General features: G+C 37.0%; 1 pseudogene across 1 annotated transcript; it reads right to left on the reverse strand.

The window, feature by feature from the left end:
• Positions 1-273: 273 nt before the first annotated feature.
• On the reverse strand, positions 274-4,824 carry LOC308546951 (metalloendopeptidase OMA1, mitochondrial pseudogene; annotated as a pseudogene). Its single transcript has 2 exons — positions 4,741-4,824; positions 274-953 (listed from the first exon to the last, which is right to left on the reverse strand). The product of its transcript is annotated as a metalloendopeptidase OMA1, mitochondrial pseudogene (transcript).
• Positions 4,825-16,155: the final 11,331 nt, after the last annotated feature.

The following is a 16,155-nucleotide window of genomic DNA, read 5'->3' on the forward strand; positions in this document are numbered from 1 at the left end:
TTCAAACATCATTTTAAAAAAAGTAACATAAAAATGATAAACAGTGCTGCATATGCCTTATGTCTCATCAACTTTAATTCAACTGTCAGTTCTTTTCTCAGCTATATATGTTAACAATATTTGCTCCTGTTCTTGAATGGAAGGTATCTCTCCATTTTCTGTTCTTAACAATGATATTATGTCTCCTTTCTCTGATATTTCAAGAAAATACTTCATGCTGAGTTTAAATAGTATTCAGGGATCTAGTTACAAAAATGGTGGGAAATTACAGATCTATCTAATTCTGAGAACCTGAGGTCCTATTCGATCCAAGTGCTCAGCTCAGTTTCCATGAGAAGGGTGTGTGGATACCCATTCTGGCAACTTGAGGTGACCATGGAAGATCCTTGCAACTTTCTCCTGTCTGCTGCCAAAACAATGAACTGGCTCTGATGTCCACACAAGCCTTTGCAGCAAGCTATGGTCCAATTTTGCCAGCTTCAGCTTCCAATGTTCTACTGTATGGTTTATCAAACATATTCTCTTGACATTTAGGCTGTATCCACCATCTCAAAAGTTCCAAACTATCTCCAGGACTAATGGCTCAAATTACTGTGAAAATATATCAGGCCCAGGAAATCCAATAAATGAACAAAACTAGCCTTTTCTGCCCTAGAAGTGGACCCAGAAGGAAAGAAAGTAGATGGATACCAGTAGAGTTACACTATTTAAAAGCCCAGGGAAGATAAACATGTCCATCTGGAAGCATAAAACATTTATATTTGGAGAATCAAGCACATGAATAACCCAACTGATCTCAGAGATCCCTGGGATAGCTTTATTTCATTCAATTAGATGATAACCCCTTCTTTAACAGTCAGGTATCAGGCATCTTTCTCAGCTGGCATATAATTTTTAAATTCTTCAATCTGGTACTCTTGGTGTTCCCACCTGTTGCTGGTGGATGTGGACTTCTTGCAATGTCACGAGGAAAGGAATTTTCTGAGACTTGCATGGAAGAATGAATGCTATTTATTTTCATGGAATTAAACACCTGACTTTCCAAGGTCCCATCTTTCTCTTCCTGCCAAAGAAAAAGACCCATTTCATCTTCAGCAGAGCTAGGATTAAAGCCAGTGTTCAGAGTTTCTGCTCCATATTTGTACAATCCAGTCCACATAAGGCTAGCTTAGCTTGTGTTTCCAGCTGCAGTTCATTGCATGTGGGGTCCACATGGCAATGGGCTATGTGGCTTCTAGGGCCACATGGCTAGGGAGGAAGCACAGGCGAGTGCCAGGAAGCAGGAGCAAAGCCAGAGAAACAAGAGGGGGAGAATTCCTTTGTCTCGTGATTTTAACCTTCTAAGATTTCATATGCTTGCAGTGGCTCCTTCCCCTCCAGCCAATGATCTCTGTTCCCATGTTAGACTGACAGGCAAGTATGTTCCCACCACCCCGACTTTACTGCACATGCATCCATCTCTCCCTTTTTCTGGTCCCTTCCCTTAGTGATCTGCAGGAAACGGACCAGTGGTTCCCTGGTGTGTGTGAAATTGCAACTTCATGGTGAAGCTGCCCAGATGGTCACGCTTATAATATCTGGCCTTCCCTTTGCTCCTTTCCTATTATTAATATTAGCTAGTTAATTACAATGGTAACAAATCCATGCTTTGTATTCCAGTTCTGATAAAAGTCTAAAATGTTCCTTCCTCGATAATAGTAGCTTACTCCTTCCTGTGACCGGACTCACTTCCAGGTGAGTGAAATAAAACAATACACATAGCAATTCTAACTACTCAAACCAAGAACTAGCTTCCATTTGTTTGTTCTTTCTTTCATTTCTTTTAAATAGTTCCTTCTTGTTTGGAGGAATGCCCGCACCATTTTCTTATGCCCCTGCCTAAAATGATTGCAAGTCGTATTTGCACTCATTTAAGAAATATCAAGAGAATAAATGAAGCAGCTTGAAATCATGGAGAAGTGTGGAAACTTCTGAAAGGGCAGAAATGACTGCAACTTTTTAAATCAGTAGCTGTCTTTAAAAAGAGTCATTTCATGCAGTACATTTGTGGGTAATCATCTAAATTTTCTCACTGTTGGTACTCAAGAGGCATTCTGTTCTTTTGTTATTAAAAATCCTATAGAAATGAAAGTTTCCAGGCAAAAAAGTCAACCCATCACCCTGATTTACTCTGGGGCCCTGACACTACATGGTTGGTTTGTACTTGACAGTCTGGTGAGGTTAGAGCTAGTGTGTTATATTGTTCTCTAGTCAATTAAATGGGAAGAAAAAACAGTTTCTAGCAGCAGACTACAGTCCAGAGATGAAGCTCATCTTTCTTTTTCTTGATTATCCTAGTGGTTGCAAAAGTGAAGATGACTTCTTCCAACTAGTGATTATGTGTGTGCTTGTTTATTTGTTTTTCTGAGCGAGTAAGCATTGCCTTTGCCTATATCTTTTCCTCTCCTACTACAAGCTGAAGGATGGAAAGGATTTGGGCTTGATTACCATTAATAATAACAACACCAAACATAATGTCTGTAAATAATAGATATGCAGTAAAAATGTTGAAGAAAAAAAAATTGTGTGAGTAAGCACAGCTGTTTCTCGAATGCCCATTAGAGCACTGTGGTGTGATCCATTAGCCTTGAACTAGAAATCAGTCTATCCATTTTCATTATCTATCCTTTCATAAATCTGGAAACCTCTGAGACTCAATTTTCATATCTGAAAAATGAGCGAAAATCAATCTGATCTGCCATTCCAAGACTTGAGAGGCTCTATCAAGATAATGTAGATAAAGGCACTTTGAATTTGTGTTTTTAAAAAAATATATCTTTATTGATTTCAGAGAAAAGAAGGGAGAGGGAGAGAGAGATAGAAACATCAATGATGAGAGAGTCATCAATTGCCTGCCTCCTGCTGGGGATGGAGCCCGAAACCCGGGCAGGTGGCCTGACAGGGAATCAAACCTTGGTCTCCTGGGTCATAGGTTGATATTCAACTGCTGAGCCATGCAGGCTGGGGGACACTTTGAGTTTTAACCTGCTGTATAAATACATGATGAGACATGGCATGTCACCCTGACATTGATCAGGGAAATGATTTATAAAGTGAGCGGGGATTGTAAGAAGTTGGAGAATTCTTAATTTGCCAGAATTCTCAGGGGACTATGACACATAGTTGAAAGAAACATTTGACAAACTGCTGGTGAGTGAGACCCTTACCACTTCTATCCCAAGAGACATGCTCCCCTTTCAAATGGTGCTCAATGAAACTCCTCTAAGAAGGAGGCCTCTGTTTAATTGAAGACCTTTTGGATACAGAGTGGGACAGAAGTATGAAACCAGAGATGCATTGCTTGAGGCACAAGGCATGAGTTTTGTTCAACAACTTTTCCTGGAAATTAATCAAAGGGACAGAATTTTATTTCATTAAATTAAAACTTTGAGATGATGCCTGCCTACCAATGATACCAAATTAAAAGCCTGGCTGAGGTGCACAAGTATTATATTTCAGCCTCATGTATAATCATGTGAGAACCATATTGGACTTTATTGGACCTAAAAAGGATCTGGCCTATGTTCTATAAAGTCAGAGTATATTAATGTAGTTGGGACAAAGTTCAATCTACTTAGCCAAAAAATGTTAATGTCACATAGCAATGTGGGGGCAAACCTGGAGTCAGAACTGGGTATTCCACTTCATATTATACCAAATGTCTTATAAAAGATGTATTTTAAGTATTGATTCAAAGGCATTGAATAGATCAGTTATTTACATCACATTTTTCCACTCTCTTTTTCCAAATGGATGACCTACAATCAAACTAGGCAGATAAGAACTGGTAACAGATTGCTAATGGCTGTCAGAATCTTAGCTCATTTTATCCAAGGCTTCCTTCATTTGTTCTTTAATTCATCAAACATGTATTAGATGCCTGAATGGTCCAAGCATCTGGAGTTGCATAGGGAATTATAGTAAATACAAACAAACATTGTGTGTATGTGTGATCTGAAATGTTTACTAGTTGTGGTATGAGAGAAGAAACGTACCATAAAATAAAACATTTAGCTCTTGGGCTGATTTCCAAGAGAAGTTCGGGGGGAAAAAAAGAAACTGTCCACTTTCTGTGTTCCCTCATCATGACTGTGCTGAGTCAGGAATATAAAGCCAACAGAGATTTGACTGCAGTATTTCATTTCTCTTTTCAAATTAAACAGAATACTGCCATTCAAATTATGCCCACACTCATTTTGGTACTTTTCCAAGATTACCTGAAAACTTCAGAACAGTTTGACACAGCCTGTCCTGTACATCAATTCATCCATTTAGCAAACACTCATCAATATCTATTATTTGCCAGACACAGTGAATAATTACGGGGGATTTAGGACATTACAGATAAGACTGCCTCAGAAGAACCCATTGTTTGAAAATAAGCAGCAATTGAATAGATAGCTTATAAGTCAATGTAGCAGTGCAACGGCATCAATTCATTCAAGGCACAGAGAACGCACACAGGTACATGGAGGAAAGTGTGGTTAATTGGACCTGAGTGTTCAGAAAAAGGTCCCTGGAGAATGTTAAGCTAAAGTTACATTTGGAAAGAATAGGAGTTGAAGGTAGGCATGGGCACATCAGAATGAAAAGTCAGCACGCTCCAAGGTACAGAAACCTACACCAAAATGTGTGTCCTGAGAAATGTGACCACTTCACGCTTGCAGAAGCAAACACTGATAAGGGTTATTTATAAGCTGCCTTAGACGCCGCTAACTTGAGCAGGGCAAATCCATCTTCCTGTGATTCATTAGTTGAAACTCGCATGAAGACGTCTTCATTCATTGTCTCTCCTTGAGACTGTTATGATACGGATACAAATCACAATTCCCTCGTAAAAAAATGTCTAACCAAATTTAGAATTGAGTACATGACTACAAAGATGAAATGGGAGGCCACTTTTTCTATGGCTGTAGCAAGTTTTGCCAAGATTTTTATCCCTCCTTACCATTTCTCTCCCCAGTGTCTCTTATTTTCTAATAAGCTTTTCCATTTCTCCTTCCCCTTCCCCTCCCCTTTCTTCCTCTCCTCTCCCTCCTCCTTCTTCATGAATGACCCTCTGTGTCTAGGACTACATGCCAACCTGTCCCAGGAGTTATAAATCTGTTTCCAGAATTCTTCAGCACGTCCCATGGAGGCTCCTTGGGGATGACTGAGTCAGTGGCACTCCAGGTTCATTTTCTTCACCCGATCCCTGGCATCTTCACCAAGATCTGCTGTTTAAATTGGGGCTTTGGGCAAAATTTCACTTGAAAAAATAAATTCTCATGCTTTGTTAAATTTTAAAATCACTCCTTCTTGCCTAATTCTTATCTTTTGAGGATAAACTGAGGCAAACAGAAAAGTGACAGTAGCGATGCTCTCTATATAGCTACCTACACAAACAGCTGCATTCAAACGTGAGTCTTCTGGTCTCAGATGCTCATCTCATTAGGTTATTCCAGCAGGGGTTCTTTTCTGTCACATGGCCCACGGCAGGGGAAGGAACCCCTGTCTGGGAAGTGTAGTGACTTGAGGGTCACCACATGCCCAGTGTTTCCCCTCAAATGTAGACTTAACTGCCTCCTAACTTCCTTTTAGCTTTAATCAGAAACCCTCTGTCTATAGCTTTTCATATTGAATTCAATTTAAGAAACATTAACTATGAATTAACAATGCTCAATCTTGAAAACACAAGGTTGATTATATATATATATATATATATTTACATATATATATATATTTACATATATATATATATATATATATGTAAATTTACTGAAATGGAGTTTCTCATTAACTTCTTTGGAGATAAGGGACATGCATGCATACATCTGCCTCCTTCACTGAAGCTGAGTCTATATTAGAGATATGTTGCTTTGGGTTGAATTGTGTCCCCCAAAAGATATGTTGAAGTCCAAACCCCGAGTACCTCAGACAGTGACCATATTTGGAAATGAGGTGGTTGCAGATGTGATTTGTTAACATGAGGCCGTAGTGGAGTAGGATGGGGTCCTAATTCAACATGACCAGTGTCCTTGTAAGAAGATAGCCATGTGGAGACACAGGCTCAGAGAGAGTGCCATGCGGAGACGGAAGCAGAGACTGGAGTGAGGCGGTCACAGTTTAGAGAACACCAAGAATTGCCAGGCATCGTTACAGGCCAGGAGAAAGGCTTGGAATCGATTCTCTCTCAGATGCCTCAGAAGGAACCAGCCCTTCACTGCCTGATTTTAGACTTCCAGCCTCCAGAGCTGTGAAACAATAAACTGTGGTTTCCAGCCACCCAGATTCTGATGTTTTGTTACGGCAGCCAGAGGAGAGTGATGCACATGCACGGGGTTCACAGGCGAGGGAGCCGTTATGAACCGTGCTGCGCCTGCACATGGCTGGGAGCAGGTGCCCTAAGAATTGGGTTCTCAGGGATAACTGGAAGGATAATTTGTCCGGAGGGAAAAGGGAGGTTGTACATTCACAGCAGAGAGGAAAGCAGGAGCGAAGGACAGGCTTTGGAAAGGTCTTCTGGTGTTTGAGCAATGCCGAGTAGCCCTGGATAGCTCCAGCCTGGAGCACCAGTGCTTTGGGCAAAGGCTGATGCAATGCCCTTTTGCAACAAGCCAGTTTATTTAAATCAAGGAGAACCTCGAGTTTAGGAATCACTGTATTGTGTGAGCGTGTGTGTGTGTGTGTGTGTGTGTGTGTGTGTTTAAATACGCATCTGCCCCCAGATGGTTTTTCTTTCTTTCTTTTAATTTCTTTTTAATTATGGCAGCTATTCTCCAAACATGTTTTTGTTTATCTCAAACTAAGTATACAGTTTCAACATATGGAGCATATTTTGTTTTACTTCAGTTTATCTTAAGAAATCAGCTTTCCTAACTCTTGTTGGCAGTGGACCCAAATGATTTTTTACTTTTTATTTCCCTCTTTATTTTCTCCTCTCCTTTTGGTTCTTTCAGTTATGGCTCATCTCATCTCTTATCTCTGCTCCCCTGCTGCTCCTACTCCCACTCTTTCTCTTTTCCTCCCTCCCTCCCATCTCTCCTCCCTCCCTCTTCCCTCCCATCCCTTCTCCCTCCCTCCCTCCCTCCCTCTCTCCCTCCCTCCCTCCCTCCCTCCCATCCCTCCTCCGTCCCATCCTCCCTTCTGAAATGTCACAAAAGGTTTCCCATGTTGATGAACTGGCTCATTTAGTGGCAGGAGCCAATGGCTCCTTGGCTGTTGGGTATTTAGTCAGCCTAGAAAATACACAAACTGGAAGTAATGTTAATGAACAAGTCAGGGGTAGTATTTGTTCTTTCATTTATAGTATCATGATTAGTATTTATTTTCATGTATGTCTCCTCCATTAGACTGAAGTGAAAAATGGTTACTCATTGCCACCGAATCTGCAGTGTCCAATAGAGTGGCCGGCACAGAGTGGGAACACCATAAATTCTCACGGAGGACACACTTGTGTGAAATAAGATCGCAATCCTCTTACAGGAGTAAAAGAAAATTGTTTTGATCAGGCAGGAGACGGGTCCCCATCCTCACCTCCTGCTATGGAGATGGGTCCCCATCCTCACCTCCTGCTATGGAGATGGGTCCCCATCCTCACCTCCTGCTATGGGTGTGGCCCAGTCCCTATTAAAAAGCAAACTGGGAGAAAGGTAGGCAAGACTCCCATGTGGGAATGTGCTATCATTTTCATCAGGACCACTCAACCACTAACCCATCAGTCACTGGCTTACAGGTTTCTCTCCCCCTCTTCCTCCACTTTTCTGTGGGGAAAATTCTCCTCTGTTCTCCAGACTGTGAGACACCCTCGGTTTTCTTAGCTCTCCTCTCTTTGGCCAAGAAGCACACAGTTGTAATTAATCAAATTACAAACACATATTGTCTTCTTTAGAAACTGCCAGAAGCTGCGTACTTAATGCTCTGGAGCACATTTCCATCCCAGGAGCTAAGCTAACTGTGCCTGCAGCTTTGTCAATGTTGAAACAGAAGCTCCTCTTATAAACCCCAATTTCACGCCATGAAAAGATTCCACCGCACTAAGACTTTAAGAGTAGTTTTGGGGAAAATGCTATAGTCTTTTAAAATAAGAAACCAGCACAGCTCCCACAAACCTTCACATTAACATGGTGCTTTCTAATTTACAAAGCATGCCCCGCTGGCTGGCCTTGCCTCTCTTTGACTTGAAACCACCCAACAACCGCATTGGTTAGGAAGACTCTGTCAGGGAAATCTCCCTCCTGCTCAATTTGGCTCCACTGGCAATGCTCAGAGCCTAGAAAAACCACGCTTGTTTTAGCACCAGCACCTGCTCCCATTGTTTCCTCTGCTAGGTCTTCCCAAGGGGATGCTGACCACCCTCTCCCTCTCTGTTTATCTTCCTCTTATTATTCCACCGTAAGCTCAAAGCAAATTTTTCAGGGAAGTCTTTCTAATCATCCCAACTCCCAACCTTTCCTCACGTCCATATGAATGAAACATAGAAGCGTGTTTCTATTTTCCAGAATATGAAGAGTCAGTTATTTTTCAGTGCAATTATTTTAACATTTGTCACCCTATTAAGCTGAACATTATTTCTGTGTTTAGCTTACTGTTATATAGCACGTGTATAGCACATGATAACTCAATAAATACTTGAAAATGAAATGAATGACCACCACCCAACTTCCTTTTCAGCTGAGAAATTTGAAGTTCAAAGCAACATGCTAAAGGCCATGTTACTAAGAGTTTTTGGAGTCAGAGAGACTTGATTTAGGTTTCAGCATTGCCATTTACTCATGAGTGAATTTCTTTGAATCTCTGGTTCTCTTTTCCTTTATCTGTTAAATTCAAATAATAATAAATCAGAGGATAGTTGTAAGTTCTACAAGAGATAAAGAACATATAGTGCTTGTGTACTCTTAATACACTCAATAAATCCATTCATGTGTGTTAAGTCTATTAGCCTGACTACTAGTTCTAGTCAATGAAACTATTTCTGTATTGTTCAAAAACATTAATATCTCTTCTTCCAAGTGGAAAATTTGAAGCAAAAGAAAAGTAAATGCTAAATACAATTGGTTTTCTCTTTTCTCCTTTAGCTCATAATGTCATGACAGAAGAGATTGGGAAATAAGATTTTTAAGACAGCTCTGGCCAGATTGCTCAGTTGGTTTGAGTGTCATCCCATACATCAAAAGACTGTATTTTTTTTTCTGTAAGGTTATTATTTAGAAGTATACTAATTAATTTCCAATATTTGAGGATTTTTCAGGTATCTTTTTTATACTGGATTCTAATTTAATTTCATTGTGATAAAAAAATATACTTTTTATTACTTGAATTTTTCTTTTTTTTCTTTTTTTTTTTTGGCCAGAATATAGTCTATCTTGATAAATTTTCTGTGTGCACATAAAAAGAAATTTATTGTAGTGTTGGGTAGAATGGTCTAAAAATGCCAATTAAGTTGGTTGATAGTATTTTCTAGTCTATATGTTCCTGGTTTTTCTATCAGTTAAGAAATTAACCTTGAATTTTCTGGTTCTAACAGTGAATTAGTTTATAACTTCTTGAAGTTCTTCTAGTTTATTCTTTGTATGTTTGGAATTTCTGTTCTTTGGGTCATAAACATTTAGGACTCTTATGTTCTCTAGATAAATTGTTCCCTTTATTATTATAAAATTTCCCTCTTTATCCAGAGCAGGATTCTTTGCTTCGAAGTCCCTTTTGTTTGATATTGAGTAAGCCACCCTGTTTCTTTTGATTAGTGTTAGTAAGTATACATTTTCTTCCATTGTTTTATTTTATCCTGTTTTTATTTTTATGTATAAAGTTGTTTTACTGTAGGTAGCATATAATTAACTCTTGCATTTAATGCAAATGTTTCTTCACGGTCTTCTTTGCATTGTTCCCAGCGACAAACTTCTGTCTTTTTCTTTGTTTCTTTGTAGGTAATGATTTTTGTTTTTATTTGGCTGCTTTAAGATTACCTTTTTATCACTGATTTTAAGCAATTTGATTCTGATGGACTATGTTGTGCGTTTTTTCTGTATGTTGCATTTGGTGTTCATTGACTTGTTAGACTGTGGAGTTATCATTTTTAGCAAGTTTGGAATATGTTCAGCTAGTATCATTTCTTCCAACAATAGTTTTTGCTTTCCTCTCTCCTTTCATTTAAGGATTACAATTACTTGTATGTTGGGCCTCTTGAAGTTGTCCCACAGATCATTGCTTCTTTCTTTATTTTTATTAGTCTTTATTTCTCTATATGTTTCACTTTGTATAGTTTCTATTGTTATGCTTTCTATTTCATGAATCTCTTCTTCCGCAGTGCCTAATAGGCCATTAATCCCATCCAGCGTATTTTTTTCATGAAGACATTGTAGTTTTAATTGGTAGAAGTTCAATTTGGGTATTTTAAATATTTTTAAGTCTTCATGTTATATTGTAAATCTTTCTTCTGGCTCTTGAACATATGGAACACAGTCATAATTATGCTATTTACTATCTTTATATGTTATTTGGCACAAGGGAGTATGCAGAGACAGGTAAGGCCCCTAATAAGCTGACTCTGAGTTAATCCAAAGGGTGATTATCTTGAGTGGCCCTGATCTAATCAGAAGAGCCCTTTGAAAGCAAAGATATTCTTCTGTGTGTGTGGAAAATCATTTTATGAGAATGTCTATGGAGGAGGTCACATGATAGAGACCTGAGGGAGGCCTCATGATACTTAAATTACCTTTGGCCAATAGCCAACAAGGATCCTGGTCCTACAATGTCAAGGAAATGAATTCTGCCATCAACATGAATGAGCTTTAAAGAGGACCCTGAGCTCCGAATGAAACTGTGATCAGTTAACATTCCGATTTCAACCTGACAAAACTTTGAGTAGATGGCCCAATTAATTCATGTCCAGACTCCTGACCTATGAAAACTATAAATCAAGTTGGTAAACTGTGCTGCTTTAAATTGATAAATTTCTGGAAATTTTTAATTGCAGAAATTTAAAAAATGAATATACCCAAAGCCACTCTCTAACACATTGTATTATTTTATTTTCTTCACACCTTACATCTTTGAAATTATTTTATGTATTTCTTATTAATTTCATTATTTGCCCCTAGAATATATGTATTTCTAGAAAAGCAACTTTGGTTGTCATTCTGCCAGTTTGATTCTGGCCATTTTGGCTGTTTGAGAGGTAGATTGGAAAGAATGATTAATCTGTTTCTATTTTTCTAGTGAAAGAGGAGGAGCTAATATGTACTGTATAATATTAAATTTTTCTCACTGGGACAAAATAATCTTTCTTTGGTATTCATCAATTTTCAAAATAATTAAATATGAGGGAAAGACTAACAGTCCTTCAAAATAAGAGAAGCAGCCAGCCAAAACTTCACATACACCAGAGGCATGCAGCTCTGTTAGTCTTCAAATAATAGTTGTTTATGGGAGCCATGCAACATTTCAGCACAGAATTTTATTTTATATAATAAATATATTTTTTTCTCTCCTCTGTAGTTATTGTGACCACATGCGGTGATGGTGCCAAAACATTTCTCCCGTATGTGTTTTATGCCCAAAGTAGTCCTCATACTCAGGGCTTCCAGCAGAGCTGTTTTGTGAATTTTTGCTGTTATCCTGAAGGGGTCATCATCAATGGCCTGGGCCAAAGAAGAGGAAGGGAGAGTTGCATTGTTGTCTTTTGTCCTCTTATGGCAAGAATTGAACTGTGGGACACTCTTCTTTACTTTTACTGAACTAGCAAGAAAAAAAAATACCATTCCTTGTTTTTAAATCATCATACTTTCAGGTATTGTATTCCCTTGGTTAAAAAGTCTTCAAGTCTAGAACTTTGTGACCCACTATATTCATGTTCAAAATTTTATAACTAAGCAAAGAAATGTTGCATTTGTTTTCACGTTGAATTTAAATGTATTTCAACATCCAATCTGCGTTCTTCTTGACTAATACTGATGACTGTTAGCAACTGTAAGCTTGTATTATATGCAACATCACCTTCAAATCCTAGGTCTTCAAAATGTTGTAAAATTACATTGGATAAAAAATTCTGCCTTTAGCTGTTCAATCTGTTTGGTCAAAGCCCTAAATCCCCAAGTTTCCATTTAAACCAGTTCTAATAGCATCATTTGAATCCATTCCAAGATTCCAAACATGGCAAAGAGCTTCAGACATATGTGTAGAAGTTTTACTATCTTTTTCATATAAATTAATGAATTCTAGAAATCACCTCATTCAAAATCAATATATCTCCCATTGATACTCATTGCACCTAACATTTTACCATTAATATATTTTTAAAATTTCTTGTGCTCAAGATTTACTGCTGACAAAATGATGGGAGTAATAAATCCAATCTCTCATATATTTGCCTTTTGTTCCCATTCTAAAAAAAATAAAAAATAAATTACTATTAATCATTTTAGTGTTGTATATACTATTTTTTATTGACTGAATATTACTATAGGCAAGATATAGTGCTAAGTGCTTTCATGTATTATCTCATTAAATCTTTACAACCCAATATTTATTACCATTTTATGGAGAAACATATTCACCAATTTCACAGAGCTATGAAGCTATGATTTGATCTCAGGTATATTGGATTACAGACAGAATAATGATGGGATTTCTGGACAGCTGGCTGGTAAGCACAAGCTAACTCTCAATTAGACTTTACATAACCTCACTTAAGTTGCTAAAGATTTATTAAAGTGCATAGTGTGAATTAGATGTCATGGAAGTCTTACCTCATACCATGACATTTATTCCATGTGGACATTTGGAGAATTTTGGAAAAGTCATGTGAATAACATTGTGGTAGAATTGGGGAGTATTCTGTGATACTGTGATTTATAGTATGAAATATATATTTGGTCTTTGTCCCCATTTCTGGCACAGAGCTCCTAAAACCCTTGGAATTTGCTAAGTGGTGAGAGCTATAAAGGTGTTTTTCATTATGTTAATGACATGACTTTTGGAAAGCACCTAAGGTTGGGGGCTAGTTGCCAGGAGAACCAATATTGTGATTAGAGGGTTGGAACTTCCAGTCCCACTCCCAGGGAGGGGAGAGGGGCTGGAGATGGAATCAATATCCAATGGCCAATGATGTAATCAAGCATATCTATGTAATGAAGTCTCCATAAAATCCCAGAAGGGCAGGGTTCAGAGAGCTTCTGAGTTTGTGAACATGTGGAGATTCCTGGAAAGTGGCATTCCCATGGAAGCTCCTGGACCATTCCCCATAGCTTGCCCATGCTTCTCCCATATGGCTGTTCCTGAGTTACACCCTTTTACAATAAACTGGTAACCTAGTAAGTAAATGTTATTTTTATTTATTTTATTATATTTTTGAGTTATGTGAGCAGCTCTAGCAAATTAATGGAACCCAAAGAGGGGGTCATAGAAAGAGACTTCTGATTTATAATTTCTCGATCAGAGTACAGGTGACAACCTGGGTCTGTGACTAGCTTCTCAAGTGTGTATGAGAGAGACAGTCTAATAAGATTAACCCATGAATCTGTGGAATCTGATGCCATCTCTCAGTAGATAGTGACATAATTGAGTTGACACAGCTGGTGTCTGAGAATTGCTTGTTGAAAGTGTGGGGGAAACCACTCACACACACTCATCCAAACTGGATCTCAGAACATCAAAAGAATTAAAAAATAATTGAAGGCAATAAGAAAAGGCATAGTAGTGGATCACAAGATGACCAGAACCAACAGAAATAGTTCTGAATATATATGCAATAACATTTAAAGTATATCATTAGGAGATTAAAGTGACTTAGAAAAGTATACATGAGATTGTGAGAATTATACTCATAATAAGCCTCTAACAGAGTAGTTAAATTAAGTAGATAAACAGTAGATAAAAGGTAATTTTTCAAACATGTCATGTGACATGAGATTTGGAATTATAAACTTAAATTAAAACACATTTTTCTATGTCATATTAGCCATGTTTTGCTACAACTATTTTGTTCATCTGTGTAACCTTAGACAATCCCTTTCACATACTATGAATACATTTTCTCCCCTGTAAGTTATAGAAATATTGTCTTAACTCATGTAATTATTGATAGGAAAAAAAGAAAAGAAGATAGCAGATATGAAGGTACTTTATAAATAACTCAGTGATCTGCAAATTTATGGAGTCTTGAAGATGTTGCTGATGGTGGTAGCAGTAATGCTGCTGCTACTGATGGTAGTGATATGGCTAAGCAAGTCAAACCAACACACTCAATAAAATTTATTTATTTGCTCATCTCTATCTATGTATATCTATCTCTATCTCTATCTCTATCTCTATCTCTATCTCTATCTCTATCTCTATCTCTATCTATCTCTATCTCTATCTCTATCATCTCTATCTATCTCTATATCATCTATATCTATATCTATATCTATATATCTATATCATCTATATCATCTATATCATCTATATCTATCTATCTATATCTATCATCTATCTATCATCTATCTATCATCTATCTATCATCATCTATCTATCTATCTATCTATCTATCTATCTATCTATCTATCTATCTATCTATCATCTATCATCTATCTATCTATCTATCTATCATCATCTATCTATCTATCATCTATCATCTATCATCTATCTATCTATCTATCTATCTATCTATCTATCTATCTATCTATCTATCTATCTATCATCTATCTATCTATCTATCTATCATCATCTATCTATCTATCTATCATCTATCATCTATCATCTATCATCTATCTATCTATCTATCTATCTATCTATCTATCTATCTATCTATCTATCTATCTATCTATCATCTATCTATCATCATCTATCTATCATCTATCTATCTATCTATCTATCTATCTATCTATCTATCTATCATCTATCTATCTATCTATCTATCTATCATCATCTATCATCTATCTATCTATCTATCTATCTATCTATCTATCTATCTATCTATCATCTATCTATCATCTATCATCTACCTATCATCTATCTATATCTATCTATCATCTATCTATTTACATAATCTATCTATCTATCTATCTATCTATCTATCTATCTATCTATCTATCTATCTATCTATCATCTATCTATCATCTATCATCTATCTATCTTTCTGTCTATTGTCATCATCATCTCTGAGGCCAGAAAGTCCTATATGAATGTTAATGATTGGAGCTGACTCTTCTAGTGAATGTTTAGTTAATCCTTAGTTAAACTTTATCCATAGAGAGCAAGATATCATCCTTGGAAGGCTCTGTTTATTTATTATTCCAAATTTCACCAACACAGTTCTACCTACAAAGGATAAATTTGAGTGAGATGACTTGGGTACTTTTCTTGGTGGCTCTTGTGAATTTTTCCATATCTGAGTAGATTGGGTGAGGGTATGAACTCCTGTCCTACAGATAGCCTTCTGGTCTTTTGAAGTGTTAGTATTGAAATTATATTAATGGAACTTCAATTTTAGGTCAAAGTGCTAATTCTAATAAAGAAAGATCAGCTTGATTGTCCTTCTGGTCACAAGCATAGAGATTTCACTTTGAGTTTTTGTCCCTTTGCTAAAAACAATTTTTAATAAGAGAGTAAAATAAAGATCTAGTGAAGAGGAGAAAATTGGGAGAAGAAAGGAATTAGCACTTTCAGAACATAGGTGTAGGTAGCAAAACAGGAATTTAGTGGAAAGAAGGTACTTGATTCAGATAGTTACCAATTCAATTCAAGGATTGTGGAGCTTTGAGCTAGACAGTGATACATCAAAATGAAAATTTCCATATGTATAAAACAAGTAATAATAATGCATGCTTTATTTAATTTGTGAAGATCAAATGTAATAGTTTATGGAAACTGCTTTCTGCAAAATGTTGTTTACCTTACCTTACTCAAGATAATTTATTTTCTTCTCAATTCTGTCAAACTCCTAGAAATTATTTTTATGAGTCTTACTTTTTTAAAAATACAATTAATTTTAATTAGAGTATTAATCTTCTATTTATTATAAATATATTTTATTTATCATATGTTCTTATGTTAAAATTCTTACTTTTATTGTTATCATTTACTTACTAAGCACTTATAGGTTCTATGCTAGGTATTATTACAGTTTTATGTAAATTTAGGATGTGAGAACAGGACATA

Source organism: Miniopterus schreibersii, assembly GCF_964146895.1.
Source record: "Miniopterus schreibersii genome assembly, chromosome: 17".
Lineage (NCBI taxonomy): Eukaryota > Metazoa > Chordata > Mammalia > Chiroptera > Miniopteridae > Miniopterus > Miniopterus schreibersii.